At 48.9% G+C, this 20,802-nt stretch overlaps 1 long non-coding RNA gene across 1 annotated transcript in view; it reads right to left on the bottom strand.

Annotated features, from left to right (window-relative positions):
- LOC146839048 (uncharacterized) overlaps nucleotides 1–20,802 on the bottom strand; it is a 32,963-nt gene that overhangs the window by 6,550 nt on the left and 5,611 nt on the right. Inside the window, exon 2 of the long non-coding RNA XR_014960767.1 lies at nucleotides 340–370. This is a non-coding gene — a long non-coding RNA (uncharacterized LOC146839048). The remainder of the gene's footprint in view (nucleotides 1–339; nucleotides 371–20,802) is intronic.

Genomic DNA, 20,802 nt, shown 5'->3' with positions numbered 1-20,802 from the left:
TAATATACAAAACCATCCAGTGATCATATTAATCTTCATAGAGTGGTGAATTCACTGGTGGTACCTAAAAGAATACATACATAGGAAATGTAAGAATGGTTTGAAAAAAATCTATGTCAGACATTTGAACAACTGTGCTAGCGTTACATTTCAAAGCTATTCAGTCCAGGACATACAAACCCGTCTGAACGGGACACAACCATATACTGCATAGTCAATGTCTGTTATTCTTAGTATAGGTGAAAAATAAAATAATTTTTAGACAACAAGATTCACTACAATAACAATATACTGTAGAAAGGTTAATCCGCTGACGTCGGGAAATGTGGCTCAACTCACCGTGGCATGCAGCTCAGGATGACTCTCCGCCCTAATAAAGAATTATAGGAAGGTGAGCATGGTAAGAAAATAAGTCTTCTGGAAGACTGTAACAGTTCTAGGCATTTCAGGACAAGTGTTAAGATAAAGTGTGCCCATGTAGATTAAAAACCGTCCAAATACTCATAGGCGGTGTCTGCAATAGTGACTGAGGTATTTTCGTACGGCTGTGAAGTCCCTAATAGGTTCCCCAAGCATGTATTCAGATGTCACTAAGGTTTATCGAGACAATCTGGCAGCATAATGGTGTTTAACACTAGGGGGAGACACGCCAAGACCGTGGAGGCAGTCGTGTGTCTGCCATGAAGTTTGTGTATCAATGCTTTTGATGGCTCGTGCCTCATAACAGGCGTGTATTGCGGCAGGACAGGGGGAACAAAGGCCGAACCTAGTGCATTAACTTCCAAAGGAAACATGTGGTGTTATGGGGAAAAAAAAGACTCTTAGAGCGAGTTGGCCTAACACACAAGTACAGCGTGCTTAGATTGCAGAAGCAACTGCCCCATTAAAATATGCAGCGGTAAGGTACATGATAACACTGCCTAGTTTAAACATAGATGCAGCATTCTTCAAGTTGAAAACAGCAGACGTGTTTGATGTGCACTGCAATAACAAAGCTGCGATGCAATGGAGGACATGGGCTTAAAATAGTTGACCTCCGCATGGGTGCAGCGTGCTTTGTTTTCAAGACACAACACCTGCGAAATGTGCACTGAGAACTTTCCTACGACATGAGAGAGTGTGCTTTGAAACTTCCATATCTTTAACACGATTGCAGCATTCTTTACGTTTTCACAAGAAAAAAAAGAAAAGACGCACTCAATGCACAAAAGATTCAAGTTAAACAAAAAGGTAGGTTCAGAGACCTATTCCTGTATACAAGGAACACGCTGCCTCGGTGCTGAAAAAATGACAGATATAACAAACGTAGGGTCAGAGACCCATACCTATATACGGGGAGCCAGCAATCCGTAACACCACAGCAGATGGAGGACGGTGTCCAGAGTAATTGCTGTTGCTTAAATAGAGGATCCGGGGCTAGCTAAAGCCGAATTTGGTGTGTGGCTACTCACTCAGGTTGTATAATCGCATCACTCTGATGCAGTCACGTGACCACGAGTACTTGGGAAATATAGTCCCATGCCGGCAGCATGAATCTGAATGAACGCGCACTAAATGCTGAAGGCTTTCTTGCCTCTGTCATACACAGCCGCTTCTTCACATGGAATAGAATCACTAAAGACGGGCCTCCATCGAAGTTAAATGCAAATACCACGATGTACTGGCATGTGTTTTTAAAGGGTCAGCGCTGTATACCCAAGGGCGGAAAACCCATTAGGAAAATCAGCACACCCGAAAACCAGATTGCCCATAGTATAAATGAGTGATGGGTGTCCCTTGTACTACGCATGTATCCTGTTGCAAGCGGTCAGCCCCATATGTCTAAGGGTATAGAGAGGTCAGTGCACCCGAATCAGAGTGTCCAATCTTGTATGGATAACTGTAGGATGTTTGGACCATGTCCAACGGACAATCTGTTACAGGTATCTGGTGGCGGTAATCTTCTGAGCTTATGAGAGTACAATAAAAAAAAAGATACATATGAAAATATAGAAAAGAACAGGCAGTGTTCCTCGCACATATTCTAAGGCACCTGGTTATCAGGAGCCATAGTTCCTTTATGGTTAGCCATACGTATTCTCTTGTATGTTAGGTGACCGATGGCACTTCACCACACACCCTGAAAAATCACTCATGTGGAAAAGGTCAAGTCTAATGGGGCCCCCTCCGTCAGAGAAGGGACAACTCCCTTGTTCCTATTGCAACCAATGGAGATTTGGGACTATCCTACATGGACAAGGGAAAATGGTGTTTAGGCCCCGTCCTATCCCAATCACTGCTTTTGTTCCCATGGTTTGTCTGTGCCAATTGGGATTTCTGATATATTTGTGTATCAACGATATTTTGGTCATCTGGCGAGGCGAAGATCAATCTATCACTACCTTGGGGTAATCGATTTGCAAGAACTAAGAGTGTGGCATGCCAATGACTGCTTCCACAACTTCAAGAAAATATTGTACTATCTGATAGTCCCTATTAACGGCCACAAACGGAATTTTCATAAAGTAAACAATTGGTTTAATTAGGAACTCAGGGCCATATGTATGAACACATTTCCCCATAGGCACAGAATGGGCAAAACACTTTGATACATCTGGCCCTTAGACTTTCATGTAGACATCCTTCAAAAAGGACATCTCAGAAATCAGTCTGGGTGGAGAGAGGTACAAAAGGACAGAGGCTCGGGCTAAGAACGATTGGGAGGAAGAAAGATGGCAGGAACTCAAATTGGCTTGCTCTCTTAAGAACTCCACCAGGTTTTGGGCACTTGTAAAGTGGAGGGGAGAGAGGTCTCTGCTTCACCTCTGCAAAATAACATTTCTCCCCAGACCTGGGTTGATCATTTCTCCAATCTTTATTCAGTAACTCCTTTTAATGAGCCGGACACTGTGCTGGGGACTGTGTAAACAGCCCACTCTATAGCTGTACCTGGCCCTTTCCTTGACCTGGCCGACATCCTTGGCTCTGGATGCAATAACCAGAGGTAGAGCTTCAGGATTAGACAGCATTTCAGCTTATATCCTTCTGCCAGAAAGAAATAAATTGTCTTGGTATAACCTTTTCTTAACTTATGCCATTATCAGTGGTGCCCCAGTACCTGACTCTTGGAAGGGAGCGGACGTCGTCCCGATATATAAGAAGGGGGATAGATTCCATCCATCCAATTACAGGCTGATCAGCTTGATCAACTGTGCGAAGAAAATTTCTGCCCAATTGGCCTTGAGCAAGATTGAGGAATGGACTGCAGCTAAAGCCATTGTATCCCCCTTTCAGACAGGCTTTAGGAAGAAGATATCCACGATTCATCAGGTTTCCGCTTCCTTTTACTCTATTGGAAGATCGTTGTGGTTGGCAGGGCAACTTGTATGTTGCCTTCGTCGACCTTAAATCTGCTTTTGACCTGGTTCCACGAAGCAGGCTATGGCAGGTTTTGGGTGTTATGGGCCATCCCAGGAGGCTCTTGAGCCTATTGATCAGTCTACATGAGGGTAATTATGCCCAGGGTCGCTGGAGAACCCAGGGCCAGGTGACTGAACGATTAACTATCAATTAAGGTGTTCACCAGGGCTGTGCACAGGCACCCACCCAGTTTTCTTTCTATATTAATGTTGTTCATTATCAGCCCACTTTCTCAATTGATGCACCATCCCTGGTAGGCCATAACGAACAAGTTACTTACCTTCGGTAACAATGTATCTGTAAGAGACATATATTAGTTATAGATTGCTTAGCTTAGAATTGCCCAAAGGCGTCAGACTGGATCCGAAGACATTTTTACTTAGCAGTACCCCTGCGTGTCGGTAGGTGGCATCAGTCGACTCCGCGTCCGTCATTGGCGTCGTGGTCGCCGGGATGACGCAGCGGGTGTCTACTTAGACTCCGCTCCTGCGTGCTAACATCAGTTCTGATACGACGTTCCATGCCAGAAGCGCAGAGCCATGCAAGACACTGACCCCTGGTGCACAAAACTAGGGCCCTGTAAGGGAGTCCCTAACCCTAGAAGTCAGTGTGCAGAATGGGGAGGATGGGTGGGGAGGTAAGGAATCTATAACTAATATATGTCTCTTACAGATACATTGTTACCGAAGGTAAGTAACTTGTTCATCTGAAAGAGACTATTAGTTATAGATTCCTTCCCTTAGAATAGATAGGCCAGCAATACCAACCCCGGAGGAAATCCTGGAGGACAGAACAGCCGAAAAAGCCATCTCTCCGGACTTGGCTGTCCAGGCAGTAATGCTTAGTTAACGTGTGCAGGAATGCCCACCGGCTGTGTGACAGATGTCAACTAGCGGAACTCCATGCTCCCAAAGCAGTAGTGGCTGCCGTCGCCCTGGTAGAGTGGGTGCGCAGTTCTACTGGAGGTTCCTTTTTAGCCAAAGAATAACAGATCTTAATGCATAGGACAACCCATCGAGAGATGGTACCTTTGTGCACTGCCCGACCTTTCTTGGTGCCCACATAATCCGCAAAGAGTTGATCGTTCACTTGGAAGTCTTTAGTGCGGTCAAGGTAGAAAGACAGTGCACGTTTTGGGTGCAGACAGTGGAATCTACCCTCCTCTTTGGAAGGGTGCAGAGGCGGGAAGAAGGTGGGCAATGTGATGGTCTGACCTATGTGGAAAGAGGTAATCATTTTGGGCAGGAAAGAGGGCTTAGTACGGAGGACTACTTTGTGTAGGGGCTCAAAGGAAGCACACATAAGATAAGTGAGGACAAGATTCAACTCCCACTGGGGCATTACGAAAGGAGAAGGAGGAAAGAGATGAGTAATGCACTTCAGAAATCTGTTAACAATAGGATTGATAGCCATGCTCAGGAGCTCGGGGTACCAGACTCTTCGTGCCCAGTCCGGAACCACAAGAATGACTTGGGACCGGTCGCGTTTGATCTTCTTTAGCAATTTTGGCAGAAGTGGTACAGACGGAAAAGCGTACAGGAGGCCGCAACTCCACTCGTGACGAAAAGCGTTGCCGAGCGAGAGCCGCCTTGGAAACTCCAACACGCAGAACTGCTGACATTGCGCGTTCTCTTCGGTGGTGAATAGATCTAACCAAGGCTCTCCCCACTGCTGAAAGAGACCTTGCACCACCTTCGAGTGAAGACGCCATTCGTGATCCATCATGCACCGGCAGCGGAGTTTGTTCGCCCTGGCATTCAGGGAAACTGCTAGGGGTATAACCACCAGAGGTATGCCCTGATGTTCGAGCCATGTCCAAAGGAAAAGAGCCTTTTGACATAGGGTCCACGACCCGACCCTGCCCTGTTCATTGCAGTACCACATGGCGGTGGTGTTGTCCGTGAACACCTGCACCACTCTTCCTTTGACAGAAGGAAGGTTGCCTTCAGTGCAAGACTAATCGCCCGGAACTCCAAAATGTTGATGTGGTGCCTGAACTCCGCCGGAGACCAGAGGCCTCTGATCTCCACCTTTCCCATATGGCCGCCCCATCCCAGGAGTGAGGCATCCATCACTACTGTGAACTTAGGTTGGGGAAGGGAGAGGGATCTGCCGTTGACCCAATCCTGGTTCGTGAACCACCACTGCACTGACTTGCAGTCCCCTATGAAATCTGAACATCATCGGAAAGATTCCCCTGGTGCCGCACCCACTGGAACTTCAGGTCCCACTGCAGAGCAAGTATATGCCATCTGGCATGATCCACCAGCAGGATGCAGGAGGCCATTAGGCCCAGCAGCCTCAGGGTCATTCTCACCGAAAACCGGGATGGAGGCCGAAACATCGGTATCATAGCCCGAATATCCTGGACTTGCTGCTAAGGAGGATAGACCCAAAACTGCGCTGTGTCAGAACTGCTCCGATGAAAAGGAGCTTATGAGAGGGAATCAGGTGCGACTTCAGCACGTTAACTGTGAACCTCAGCGAATGCAGGAAGTCCGTCGTAGTCTGGAGGTGGGAGACGACAGCCTGGGGGAGCCCGCCTTCAACAGCCAGTCGTCGAGATAGGGGAAGACTGAAACCCTGATCTGCGCAGATGAGCTGCGACCACCGCCATCACTTTCGTGAACACCGGGGGGGCTGGTAAGGCCAAAGGGGAGCGTGGTAAACTGATAATGCGTGTGGTGTGACTTACCGTGAACCGTAGGTAATGCCGGTGGGCAGGCAAGACGGGGCATGTGAAAGTAAGTGTCCTGCAAGTCCAACGCTACCATCAAATCTCCAGGGTCGAGGGCAGACAAGACCTGAGCCAAGGTTAACATCTTGAACTTCTCCTTCCGGAGGAAGCGGTTGATGTCCCTGAGGTCTAAGATAGGACGCAGGCCTTTTTCCTTCTTGGGTACCAAGAAGTAGTGGGAGTAGCAACCACGACCTACTTCAGGCACAGGGACGTTCAATAGCTCCCTTGGCAAAGAGATCTGTAACTTCCTGGCAGAGAAGGGCAAAATGATCCTCCAACATGGGATGGAGTGTTGGTGGCATGGTGGGAGGAGTAGTCTCGAAGGGGATGGAGTAGCCCTTTCGGACTAACTGCAAAACCCGCCTGTCCGACGTAATGTTGAGCCAGTGGGGGAAGTGATGGCAGATCCTGCCACCCACTGGCAACTGGTGGCCCTGGAAGGTCGGACTAGGAAGGTTTGGAGGCTGCTACAGGGGGGCTTTGGTTGACTGGCCCGCCCGCTGGCCCCCAGACCCATGACGCCGGGTCCCACGTCCCCGACCATGCAGAGGCTGGGTAGCTTGCACAACCCTGTGGCTCTGGGTGAAACGCGGTGGGGCACCCCTTCTGTAGCCACGAAAGGCAGACTGCATGGGGTTTGAAGTTGTCGTGAGGCCCAAGGATCGGGCCGTAGCCCTAGAGTTCTTGAAACACTCGAGCGCCTTGTCACTAAACAAGCCACGGCCATCAAAGGGCATGTCCAAAAGGTTAGATTGGACATTCCCAGAGAAGCTAGACGATCTCAGCCAGGCGTAGCGCCTCAGAGCTACCGACGTGGAAACCGCTCTACCCAGCGAGGCGGCGGTATCCAGCCTACACCGGATGGTGAACTTTGCTGCGTCTCGACCCTCAGCAACAGCGCGAGTGAGCATAGCCCGGGCCTCCTCCATGCACTGCGGCAGCACCTGAGCAACTGTATCCCACACCGTGTGTAATGGCCCAAGAGACATGCGGTGTTCACCGACCGCAGTCCTAAGCTGGCGGAAGAAAACATCTTCTTCACAAGATGGTCCAGCTTCTTGAATTCCCTATCTGGCAGAGCAGTAGGGAATGCGCTGTTTGAGGATGAGGCTTTGACCACCAAGCTCTCAGGGGTAGGGTGTTGGGAGAGGAATAATGGGTCGGCCAGGGCCGGGTGGTGGCGTTGGGTAATCATCCTGTCCACAGAAGCTGCTGGGCTTGGACCAAGTTCCCAGAAGGATGTCAGTGAGGGCCTCATTAAAAGGCAGCAGGGGATCCAAAGAGGCTGCTGCCGGCTGAAGCACCTCAGTCAGAAGGCCAGTCCTGACAGCCACCATAGGAAGCTCGAGACCCAAATGTAAGAAAATAGCTCTGTATATACTGGACCAAAGTAAGGTACAGTGTGCACAGAGTCTACAGTCCCCAGAGGTTTGGCAGAGGCTAAAGTTAGATATAACCTTACTCTCTAAAGTGGTAGCTTGGTCAAGCATTAAGGCAGTATCAGAGGACAATGTAAAGCATTTGTTGTACGCACTCAGTCAGCAAATGGACTCACACACAAGAACTGAACTCTAGGCCAATTGTTTTGTATCTAAAGATATAGTTGTTTTATTTTAGAACCAACAAGGAATCAAAATATACTTTTCTCAATGTGAGTAACTTTAGGTAATTACTTTGCAAATAGGCAATAGACTTTGTAAGTACAATAGCTACAGTGGTTGCAATGGGCAACACAATTTCAAACACAATATAACATTGAGCTCAATGGGTTTTTCTAGTTAAATGCAATTGATTACTTTATAGATTACTTTTCTAACCACAGGACTGGATCCTAGATACAGTCCCGGGACATATGCTGTAAACACTAAAATAAAAGTAAAACCAAGCAATGTTATCCTATGAGAGGAAATTCAAGTTACTGGTAAGTACAGTTATAATTACTTTTTCGGTTCAGTACTAGGCTGAAAAGTACAGCACTGGCTTCTCTCCTGATCACAGGTGAGTAAATCGGAATTCATTATTTGGCTGATTTTAAATGAATATTTTAAAGTTTCAAAACTCCACACTTAGAAGAATTTCCAAGTGAAACCAGTCAATGTTAACCTATGGAAGGAAAATCAGTTATTGGCCTTTAGGTAAGTACTCGACTGGTAGAGTTAAGGTTCTGGGCATAGACTCGGGGGTCTCCCAGGGTCGGAAAGGTACTGTTGTTGCACCCTCAGCGGCACTGGGGCAGGCAGGTATAGAGGGAGTAGGCCCAATGCAATCCTATGGAGGGTAGGGGGCCTTCGGTTGGTGGCTGCCAGCAAGCAGGCCACACGGCTGTGGGAGCTGAGCTCCGGGTCACTTATACAGGGCAAGAGGAGAAGTAAAGTAGTGTAGTTGCTGCACTTGCAGCGGCACTCGGGCAGCTGGGTGCAGGGTGCCTTTGAGCTGTCGGGCACTCAATGTTAATGAATGGGAGAGTTAAAAAGTGAACAAAGGCTGCAGGCTCGGGGACGGAGATTCTTCAGGTGCGACCACCACTTCGAGAGGTAAGTTGGGATCTTGGAGAAGAGGTAGATAACCCAAAGGAAGGCACAGGGGGCTGCAGGGCGCCGGGTGCAGGGGTATCTTTTGGTGTCGGGAAACCTTACCTTCAGCTGGTCGTGGTTGGAGGGGTCCCCTGGTTCTGAGGCTGCAGGCGTCTGGTTCGTTGAGGAGGGTCTTTGGGCACTGGACTCCGGGTCACAGTCGCCGGGGCGACGTCCTCGTGGTCTTGGTTCACTCAGGCACAGGCTGGGCTCGACGGGTGCAAAGTGGGCTGGATTCGCTGTTCCTGGCTGGCACCAGGGTTGTTGCTGTTTGAGCAGAACAACTGCTCGTGGGAGTCCCAGTCTTTTTAGGGGTTCAAGGCAGGCAGGTCCTCTGGGGTTTTCGAGGTTGCTGTTCGCAGGAGACGCCGGGGTTTCGCAGGAGCAGGTTCAAGGATCAACAGGCCTGTAGGGTTCTGGGGCCAAGTCAGTTGGTGTCGTCCTCTTGTTAGCAGCTGCACAGCAGGCCTTCTTGTTTCTTGTTCTTCTTGCAATCGGGATCAGAGGAAGGAAGGTTGAGGGTGCCCCTAAATACAAATTTTAGGTGCATTATAGGGAGGGCAAGGGCAGGGACCAATGGGTCCCTGTCCTGGGTTGAGTACACCCCCTAGCCTGCCCCTCTCCTGTGGGAGGGGGGCAGAAGCCTATCTCAGATTGGGCAGGGCTCCCCATCTTCAAGATGGCCGGAGCCCGGAGTTGTGCTTCACCTCGCCTCTCCCACCTGAGGGGTGGTGTTGGCATAGGCTGGCACACCCCCTTTCCTCACTTAGGGTTTCCCTTCGCTCTTCCCGCCAGAGTGGGGGTCAGAACCGGTGGGGGCCAGTTGCTGAGTACAGCAAGTGGCCTGGAGAAGCTCACAAAGGCGGCATGCCTTTGAAGCTTCCCCTGCCCATCCTGGGGGAGGAGGCTTGCCACCTCGTACCAGGATTTGCATTGTTTCAGGCCCTTGAGAGTGGCAGGCTCTCGACCCAGGGGTCCAGAAACATGTCTGGTGATGGCAGCTTCGGTAGCCACGCAGTCAGGACACAGAGTTGGTTAGGTTTCAGGGGGCATCTCTAAGATGCCCTCTGTCGTGCATTTTACATTAAATCCCACACTGGCATCAGTGCAGGTTTAATGTGCTGAGAAGTTTGATATCAAACTTCTCAGTCTTCAGTGAAGCCATCATGGTGCTGTTGAGTTTTTGATGACAATCTCCCAGCACCATATACTCTTAATGGCAGCACTGCACTTACAGTGCCCAGGAATGGCCCTGGGTACTGTAGCGACTCTTTGTTTAGTTCTGCACCAGGACACTCAGCTTGCAAAGGCAGTGTGTGTGTGTCAGAGTACAGGGCCCCTAAGGGTGGCACAATAAGTGCTGCAGCCCTTAGGGGTCTTCTCTGGTCACAATGCCCTGGGTACCTAGGGTACCATTTACCAGGGGCTGACATGTGGCCAGAGATGCCAATTGGGTTTTAGTTTCAACAGTTTTAGGAAAGAAACACAGGCCCTGGGCACCTGATTGGCAGGAGCCCAGGGCACACTCAGTGAAAACACATCAGCAATTCAGCAAAAAGTGGAGGCATACCATGCAAGAAAGATGATACTTTCTCACACCAAGGCCTCAGCCGCCCTACGCAACACCACCGCGTAGGAGGCTCCCTCCCCATAGCCACGGTAGAGGGAGAAAGAATACCAAGGTCTGGGGAGGTATCCAGACCACTGGCATCACCCAACTCCTCTTGCCAGTCCGGCTCCTCAAGTTGGTCTGCTAGAGGGTCAATAGACCCCTCCCAGTCCTCCACAGGCTGCCACTCAGGGTGGTAGGGAACGCCAGGGATGAACAGCGGTACAAAAGTCCGTCACCGTGTCCATGTCGGGGTGAGGTTGGGGTTGACGCTAGTTGGGGGCACAACCAGCGTCTGGGGCATCGCCACTAGAATCAGCGCCGGGAAAGATACTGTGAGGCGACCGGCACCAATCCGGATCCAGGCCTGGATCTTTCGGTACCCTGCAGCACCAGGGCCGGAGCAGCCGGCATCGAAGGCCTACAAGCCCCCAGCCGAGTCTGTGGGGCCCGAAGGCACGCCTGCGGAGTCGGGCTGCCCAAAGGTGCTGTGCAGTGCTTCGTTAAATTGACGAAGCTGGACAGGGGACGCTCTGGGAAAGGTAGGGAAGCGTGGAGCCGCTCCGAGGAAGGAGCCAGAGAGCGACGAAGCTCCGGGCCCCGCGTCGCGTTGGCCGACGCACAGAGAGAAGGCAAAGAGCGACAATGCTTCTTTGCCTTCTTTTTGTGCATCAACTTACTTGAGGAGTGTGAAGACTTTGAAGAGGAATGGTGATGACTCAGTGACCGGTCCCGTGACCTTCCACTCGATGGGGACTTCGAGCTGCGCGGAGTGGACTGCCCAGCTCCAAATGCTTTCGGGACGGCTCCAGCAAAGACCTCAGATTCATGGCTGGGCAGTCGGAGCACGACTTCTCTTCGTGGTCGTGCTCCAGGCACCAAAGGCACACGAGATGCGGAGCGGTGACCGACATCAACTTGTGACAGGAGTCACAGGGCTTGAAGCCGGTCCGGCGATGGGACATCCCTCATCGAAGACTCAAAAAAAAGAGGTTGACAAAAGTCGAAAACGGGTTTGGTCAAAAATTGACTAAGAGGCACGCTCTCTCCGGATCTGGGCTGGCTGACGCGGAAAAATAAAGAACGGATGTCAGCGCGCAAGTGCGGCGTCATCCCGGCGACGTCGACGCTGGACACTGAGTCGACCGACCCCACCTACTGAAGCGCAGGGGTACTGCTAAGAAAACATTTCTCTGGAGTCAGTCTGAAGCCTGGGGGTAATTCTAAGGTAAGGAATCTATAACTAATAGTCTCTTTCAGATACAAGCATCCTGGGACCGGTTTTGGGGTAAAACCCCTCATCAGGTTGAATTCAGAGGCAAAGTAAGCAAGGGACCCATGTCTGGGCGTACCCTGCCAACATAGGGCAAACCAAGTAAACACAAGGAGATGATGGACAGACAGCTGAAACTTTTCAGACACTCACCCCCAGTCACAGATCTGGGTTGAATCCATCATCGTTCTTAAGCTCACTTCTCCACCCCAGTTCAGGCCCAGCCATATAAAAATCAGTCTTGACCCTCTGCCTCATGGGAACAGTCCAGACCGAACTGCCAAGTCAGGTCTCAACTGGACCGGAAACAAGCATCCTGGGATTCAAGCTAGCCTGGCTGATGAGGGGTGTTCATCCGAAACCGGTCCCAGGATGCTGGTTTCCGTTCCATGGAAGACCTGGCTTGGTAGAAGTGGTACAGGCGGAAAGGCGTACAGGAGGCCGCAACCCCACTCGTGACGAAACGCGCCGTCGAGCGAGAGCCGCCTTGGAAACTCTAACATGCAGAACTGCTTACATTGCGCGTTCTCTTCAAGGGTGAATAGATCTAACAAAGGCTCTTCCCACTGCTGAAAGAGACCTTGCACCACCTTCGAGTGAAGACGCCATTCGTGATCCATCATGCACCTGCGGCTGAGTTTGTCCGCCCCGGCGTTCAGGAAACCTGCTAGGTGTTGAACCACCAGAGATATGCCCTGAATTTCCAGCCATGTCCAAAGGAGAAGAGCCTTGTGACGTAGGGGCAGTACGGTCTGGACTGTTCCCATGAGGCACAGTGTCAAGACTGATTTGCATATGGCTGGGTCTGAACTGGGGTGGTGAAGTGAGGTAAAGAACGATGATGGACTCAACCCAGATCTGTGACTGGGGGTGAGTGTCTGAAGAGTTTCAGAGCTCCGTCCATCATCTCCTTGTGTTTGCTGGTAAAACGTATTTCAAAGAGCAACCAAGTCTGCTATAAAGTACGTGCAACTAAAAAACATAAAAAGCAACAGGAATGAAATCACAATGGAAAACTTTACATTTTTTCAAATGAGGTTGCATAAACACAGATAAATGAAAAAAAGGGCAAGATCAACCACCTGCAAAGAAAGGGAAACCAAAAATGTTTAAAGCAAATTTGTACAAACCAAGTTTAAATATAGGTGCATAAACCATTGCAGACAGGAAAAAAAAAACTAAAGATCAGATGACAAGGGGAAGATGAATTTCAAATACAAAGTCTGCTGTACGGTAACCCAACGTGATTAGGAAAAAGTCAGAATAAAAGTACGTAAGAAAAGTCTGAATTCATACCAAAATCACCCTCAGCAAAAAAGGGAAATAAATACTGAAACCTATGCACCATGCAACATTGTTGGTACCAAAGAATGAAAAAATTAACAGTTTGCGAAAAATCCACAAAGGAGGGTGAAAACATATCGACTGAGAAAAAAAATGAAACCTCGTCAATTCACGTTCTTAGAAAAGGTTTTTAAAAACACCAAAAAAAGGAATACAGTGTAAACAGGAATAAAGTGGACGCATAAGAATTCAAGATGTAAAAAGGATGAAACATGAATGTATAAATCACAACAGACCCCTCCCCCAAAACAATAAAAACTTAAATATTTGGAATGGCGTTTGGCTGAATTTTATAAAATGTAAAGCAGGTGTCTCCAACCAGTCGATCGCGAGCTACCAGTAGCTTCCAGACACCACTGGATTAACTCACAGTTTTGTGTTAATTTTTATATAAGAACAAAGTCATATTTACCTTTTAAAGTTAAGGGAAGGCTGTGTTTATTTTATATTATCATCATCAGGCTGCAACTAGCAGAGCCTGATAACGTTAATGTTTGTTATCAAGTGCACGATTACCAAAAAGGCACCGTGGCACTAGTGTAATTAGAAACCTGACAGTACGGCATATAAAATACCTAAAGATTTGCTAAGCAGTTAGATGAGAACATTAAACTATGGGCTGAAAAGAAAAGTCTTAAGTGCCTTCCTGAACATCAATAGTTTAGGCTGACCTCAAATGATTGAATAGAGATCCACCATATGGAGGTGGAAACTTCTTCATCTCCAATGGACACTTCTTATTCTGGGTACACATACCTGCCTAGTATTGCTGAACCATAGAGTACGAGAAGGGGCACACCATTTGAACATCTTGTATGAAGCGAGGGCCAACCTGATGCAGTGCCTTATGGGCACAGCATAAGGCTTTGAATTGACTTCCTTCCCTAATAGGCAGCCAATTGGAGCTCTTAAATGGCTTCAAAGGCTGAGCAGAATTTGGGGAGGTTCTTCAGCACTCTTGCTGCCACATTTTGGACTGTTTGCAACTTATTGAGAAGGCAACTGGGAGCCCATATAAAGATCAATAAAATAATCCATTTTAGATACGACAAGAGCCAGGATAACACTTTTCCTAAGCTCAATGGGAAGGAAGGGCAAGATTTTCTTTGAATGTTTTAACATAAGGAAACAGGAAGCGGTTACCTGATTGGAGTAGTCAATAAAAGTGAGTTTTGAGTCAAAGACGACTACCCAAATTTCTAGCCTTCTGGACTGGGAGTGGAAGGGGCTCGAGACTGTGTGGCCACCAAAAGGTGTTCCAGAAGGAGGAATCCTTACCAAATAGCACTAACTCGGTTTTTTCTGCATTCAATTTTAAGAAATTCTTCTGCATCCAATTAGCAATGCTAGTCATACTCGTTCTAAAATCTTTTGCCTTTTTTTCAGGTTCTGCGGTAACCGATACCACTATTTGGGTATCATTGGCATAAAAGAAATTCAGAGAACCAGCAGGATCGAACTAGTTCAATTAATGGAGTGATGTATGCATTAGGTAAAGTCAGACTTATTCAAGATCCCCAAGACCCCACAAGGAAGTGAAAATGGGGCAGAGGTAAAATCTTCCAAAGATACCAATTGCTCTCTGTTTGACAAAAAGAACCTGGTCAGTTTGAGAGCAGTACCGTTGATGCTTATACTTACTTAAAGGCTTACCAAAGAGAAATGGTTAACCATATCAAATGTGGCCAAAAGATCCAATAGCATCAAGGCTGCATTAACCTCCTCTATCCACAATGGATCTGATCTCTTCAGTTACTGCGGATAAGGTCGACTCTGTACAGTAGTAGGGTCTAAATCCATGTTGAGCAGGATCCAGACAGTCCGTATTTTCAAAGAAGGTGGTGATCTCCTGATTCATGGCCTTTTCTAAAATTTTAGCAGGAAGATGAAGGACCAATTTGGATCTGTAGTTCTTTACATCTGAGGGATCGAGGGAAGAAGTCTTTAGAAATTGCAAAGTAGATGCCTTTTTCCAAGCATCTGGAAAAAAGCCGGACTTGAGCACCATTGTTATAACAAAGTGAGATGAGCAGAAATGGTAGCTGAAACAGGATGGAGGGCAAGAATCTGCAGGGCTCCACATTTCACAGTGTTGATAAGATTAGAGACTTTCTCTTCAGAAAGTGGGGTGAATGTACTCATTACCAGGAAATGGTAAGTTGGTTTATTCATCGTATGTTCCTCCACTGTATCTGTCCCTAAAGATTATCTGGTGTAATATTAAAATTCTGGAATATTTTATTTACTTTAGCAAAAAGAATTCAGCTAGTTCATCACAGCATAATGGCTGGGAGTTGCTACATTTGTATTACCAAAGGATAACAGTGATTGAACTGTGTTGAACTATAGGCCGTAACTCTTCCTTCAAAATGATTATTGGTGCCTACATTTTCTTTTACATTTCTTGAGTTCATAGGAGTACCATGGTGCGTAAGGCGTAGACAGATGGTTAGTCTTCAATCTAAAAGGCCCTACTTAACAAACCGTCTGGTAACAATGCGCAAGATGTTTAGCCTCAAGTAGCTCAAGATTTTCACTGATCAGAAGTAGCTCTCACTACAGAAAAGGTCGAAGACCCCTGTTGTATATATTTAATATCCCCTAAATCAAATAATTTGAAAAAACACATTGTAGGAAATGGGACCCCCGGCCGGCCAGGGCTTGCGCCACAGCCAGTCAGAGACCACCACTCCTATTTATTTATGGATTTGTATTGCGCTAGAATCGACTCTTCGAGAGTATCTCTGCGCATAGAAGGAAAAGATCTTTACCGCTACAGGAAACGCAAGGTACAGGTCAGCTCAACTTGGTCATAAACTCCTAAAATGATAGATAGTGATTAGATGATTAGATGATTACTAGAACAAATACGTTTTCAGCTTTTTCCTAAAGATCAGGAATTCTGAGCATTGCCTGAGCTCCAACGGTAAATTGTTCCATAATGTTGGGCCTACCACTGATAGGGCTTTACCGCCCTGTCTGCTCCTCTTAATGGTGGGTACTTTGAGTAAGAGTTGGTTACTGGACCTAAGAGTTCGAGTAGGGTTGTAGGGAATGAATTTGTCTCTCCAATAGGAGGGTCCAGATCCATGTAGAGTTCTGTGAATAAGGCAGCATGTCTTAAAAGTAACCCTCTTATGGATAGGGAGCCAGTGCAGACTGTCGAGAAGTGGTTTAGAGCGTGTTCTTGGGGGGGCATTCAGCACAAGTCTTGCCGCAGTGTTCTGAATCACCTGGAGTTTCTCTAAGACTCCCTGGGTAGCTGACAATAGGAGCCCATTGCAGTAATCCAGGCGACTCAGCACTAAAGCCTGTACCAAGGTTTTCTTAGTGTAATCAGGTAATAGTGGGAACACTTTGCGTAGTAATCCAATGGCATGAAGACATTGTCTGATCACCCAATTACCATGTTGTTTAAGAGTGAGCTCCCGGTCAAGACGAACCCCTAGGTTCTTTACAACCAGCTTGGGTTCAGGTGCCTTACCGAGTTCACTTGGCCACCATTCAGGAGTCCACAGATTTTTAACTTCCCCAAATAGCATTACTTCTGTTTTATTCACATTGCATTGAAGGTAATTGGACCTCATCCAACTTGCAACAGCTTTCATGCCATCTGAGAAGGCTGTCCTCACTTCGTTGGTAAGATGTTTAAAAGGGAAAATGAGCTGCGTATCATCAGCATATGAGACGGGGACAAACCCGAAGTTTCTCAATATGCTGGCCAGGGGTGCCACATAGATGTTAAAAAGAGTGGGGCTTAGACAGGAGCCCTGTGGCACCCCCTTGGTAATATAAGTTTCTTTTGACCGAAATGGGCCCATGCTGACAGTTTGGGTGCGGTCAGATAGAAAACTCTTTAACCAGGTTAATGCTAAGCTCTCAATCCCAGTAGCGGCCAGACGTTCGATTAAGATTTTATGAGATATAGTATCGAACGCCGCCGATAAATCCAACAGTACCAGGATCACCGAGTATCCTCGGTCCTGGTACATGTGAAGGTCGTCTGTCACAGATAGCAGGGCAGATTCAGTGCTGTGTTTAGGTCTAAAGCCAAACTGCGAACCATCTAGCAGACCAAATTGTTCAATGTAATGAGAAATCTGTTTATTAACGTGTTTCTCTATCACCTTCCCCAAAAAAGGGAGTAGCGAGATGGGCCTTAGATTAGATAAGTCAGTCCAGGGGATGGAAGAGTTTTTTCTAATGGGCCTCACCAGCGCTTTTTTCCATTCCCCAGGGACTTGACCCTCAGTTAGGGAGAGATTAATAAGCTTTTGAATTTGCGGACTCAGACTTTTCCCTACTTTCAAGATAATTCTAGCAGGGATTATGTCTGAGGGACTGCCGCTTTTTATCTGGCCAAGATAACCCTCAGTATCTATCAGGGAGATAGGAGAGAAGGAAGATAGAGACATATTTCCCCTCTCTGGTTCCTTTTCCAGAACAGCTGATGTATCTCCGATATTAGATAGATTGGAATTTGAGATGTCGCCATGGATCTTATTTATTTTGTTTGTGAAAAATTGGGCCACCTCGTTACAAAGTTGTTGTGAGGCTTGCTCCTGAGTTTCACAGGCTGCTGGCTTGACAAATGAGTGTAAGGTTTGATATAAGATCCTTGGGGAATTCCCTGCAGCTGTAAGAAGAGCCTGTATATGGGATTTCCGCGCATGACGAATTTCTTTGTGATATTTCGATAGAGCTATCCAAAAATAATTCTTGTCAGTGTCCTCGTGGGTCGATCTCCACACTTTTTCTAATCTCCTGGCCTGTTGTTTGAGGGATCTCAGTTGTTCTGTAAACCATACCTCCTGTTTGCGTGCTAGGCGAGGTTTATATGTTTTCATAGGAGCAATCTTATTTATTGCCTGCGATATGGCCTGATTGTAGCGGTCCAATGCCTTATCTACATTAGTTCCAGGGCAAAAATGGGGATCAGCAAACTGCTCCTCAAAATTCTCCGCAGTAATCTTATGCCATGGCCGACGCCTGGTAGAAAGGACTTGTGCCTTGGGAGGAACTTTGTCTACGTGAGAGATAAAAAATTCCAGGACAAAATGGTCCGTCCAATTGACCTGAGTAGAAGAGGCACATTGCAGGGTATTAGGTTTGTTGGAAAATATAAGATCCAAAGTGTGTCCTGCAGCGTGTGTGGGACCCGTATTCATCAAAGTTAATCCCAACAGGGACATATCATTTAATAAGGATAGCGCCTCAGCATTATCTTTCAAGTCGCTATGCACATTAAAATCTCCTAAGAGTAGGAAATCCTTCTCGGTGTCAACATGTCTGGCTAATATCTCCAGTAGCAGGAGATTGGAGGAGGTATACGGCCCAGGTGGGCGATAAACCAATGCCCCTTTATAGCTGGTTTTCATCGAGATGCTGACTTTAAAGACAAGGATTTCTAAATCAGTAGTGCTCATTTCCTCCAAAATAGAGACTGATGAACAATAGCAATACCTCCCCCTGTCTTGACAGGCCTATCGAGTCTGGCAATTTTATAGCCCTCTGGGATCCCTAATGTGATGGCTGGGACAGAGTGTGATTTTAACCATGTTTCTGTTAGGAAACAGAGGTCAGGTTCTGTCGAAGCAATCATATCCCACACCTCACTGTAGTGTTTAGACAGGGATCTAATATTACAGAGGAGATTCCGGCTCTTACGGGAATCCGAAGGCAGAGTAGTTGTAGATGGTAAATCCTGCACAGCATTTTGCCGGTGATTGATGGAAGCTATAAATTGACATTTCTGACATGAGTGAGGGCCCTCAAGAAGACTGCCCTCCCCTACCCCCCCCGTACAGCCCTGAAGCACAAATTTACGAATGCGCAGTAGGTCTGCTGGGGAATACCTTACCCGTGGTTTCAGATGGGCAGCCGTTGGCGCCACGATCCCGGCCATGACCTCTAGCCCCTAGCCTTGTCCGGTCGTGGACGGGCGTAGACGGGCTTCTCTTTGGCTTGTCTTAGGCGAGTTCTTAGGCACACCCCTGCGCGCAACCGCTGCGCGCTTAGAGTGACGAGCACCCTTTATAGTCCTGCGACTCAGGAGCTAGAGCGCTAACCGCTGGTGATGCGGAAGTGCTTGGGTCTGCCTGTCCGCCCTCCGCTCAACGGTGGTAATCACCGAGTCGGACCGAGGCGTGCAGGCTGTTGGCTGAACCCAGACTTCCCTAGCAGCAAGTACGAGTAAGTGGGGAGCTAATAGTGAAAATGCAATGTCTTAGCCTAAAAAGATTTTCATTCGATTAAAACAGTTAAAAGTTACAAATTCATCAACACTTTACAGTATAAGGCGCAAGAATCTCGCTGACTTCACACGTTTCCTGTACCGTAGCCAAGCAGCTCGGGTAGACGCTGCCACCGTCCACACCTAACCCATGAAAGGTCGACCCCTGCTCGCCCTCTAGGTAACGCGGCGCGGGCAGCCAGGCCTATCTCGGAGGACATGTGAAGCATTTGCGCACGCACCCACCAACAACAACCTCCCGGGCCTCCCACAAAAGGAACTCCACACCAAGTATATATATGAAAAATAGACTCTGTATTAAGCAGGACACATAGGAACACACATCGTACAAGGTGCCAGGGGCACGGGTAGGGGCTTCGGGGAAGAAGGTACAGCGCAGGGCCAAGGGACCACGGCCAGGAATCGCACAGGGGACATCTGGTATTCAGGGGGGGGGGGAAATAGGACAAGGTACACAACAACAGGAGCACCCGTAGAGGTGCAACACAGAATACGTGTAGGGATCACATTAGACCTGGTCCATGGCAATCCACAGGCCAGCGGGCCTTTCTGGGGCAAGGTGCCCAAGTGTCTCGATTTTCATGGCAGGGAGCCCGGGGCAAAGCTAAACGTAGCAGTGGCCCACTAAGTGCTGGGCCACTGAGGGACCCCGTGGGAGCCCTGGGGAAAAGGGTACCAACGGGTGGAGCCACTCGGGCTCTGGGGGCAATGATACGGTGGAGCCTCTTGGGGCTCTGGGGGCAATGCCACAGGTGGAGCCTCGCAGGGCTCAGACCATTGGGGGGCACGCGGAGTCCCTCTCGGGGGACTGGGCTTCGTGGGAGGCCTCCCGGGCCTCGGGCACAACCGGAGATTCACTAGAGGGGGGGGGCGGACACCGACAACGTGTCCCGACGCCCCTCCTCCCTGTGGCTCGCAGCAGCACTCACCGGTTTTGGTGCGCCGGTCTCCTTCGCTGCGCCAGCCTTCTCCTTGTGCTCCGGGGCTCTCTCTCTCTCGGGAGCCCCGGGGAAGGTCAGCAACTTCACGGGGGTATCGTAGGAGCGCGGGGTGAGCTCCCGCCGCTCCTGCTTCGTCGTTCTTCTTCGGCCGGCCTCTCCTCTATTTCCCGGGCCGGCAGCCAATCACGGCGCGGCCTGGGGAATGACGCTAGCAGGGAATCCCGGGCTGGCAGCCAATACCAGCGCGGCCCGGGGATGACGTCACTAGGGTCCCGGGCGGCGGCGGTGAACTCGGGGGGGGGGAATCGACGAGGAGTGGGCTCCCTCGTAAGGTACACGGGCAGGGGATAGAGCGAGGTAGGCACTCGCTGGGGGTATCGCACCCCGGTAGCACGGGGTAGACGCCGGGTGAGCACCGGCTCGTTGAATGTAGCGCTACCAGCGCTGGTGTAGGAGTGAAGGACCCCAAAGTGGCAGGGGCAGGGAGCAGCGCTTCCAGGCGCTGGGCAGAAGGGACAGCGCTCCCCCAGCGCTAGATGCAGGCTACGAAAGTCCGTCGGTAGTCCAGGACCTCAGGGGGGCCCAACAGCGCCAAAGAGGGGAAGGGGCCATCCTTAGTCCAGGAGTAGGGCAGGGCCCAGGGAGGCACGCCACCCCTGAGCCCCAGCAG

Source organism: Triturus cristatus, chromosome 4_2 (assembly GCF_964204655.1).
Source record: "Triturus cristatus chromosome 4_2, aTriCri1.1, whole genome shotgun sequence".
NCBI lineage: Eukaryota > Metazoa > Chordata > Amphibia > Caudata > Salamandridae > Triturus > Triturus cristatus.
Note: the sequence above shows the minus strand (reverse complement) of the source record. Positions and strands in the feature narration are given on the sequence as shown.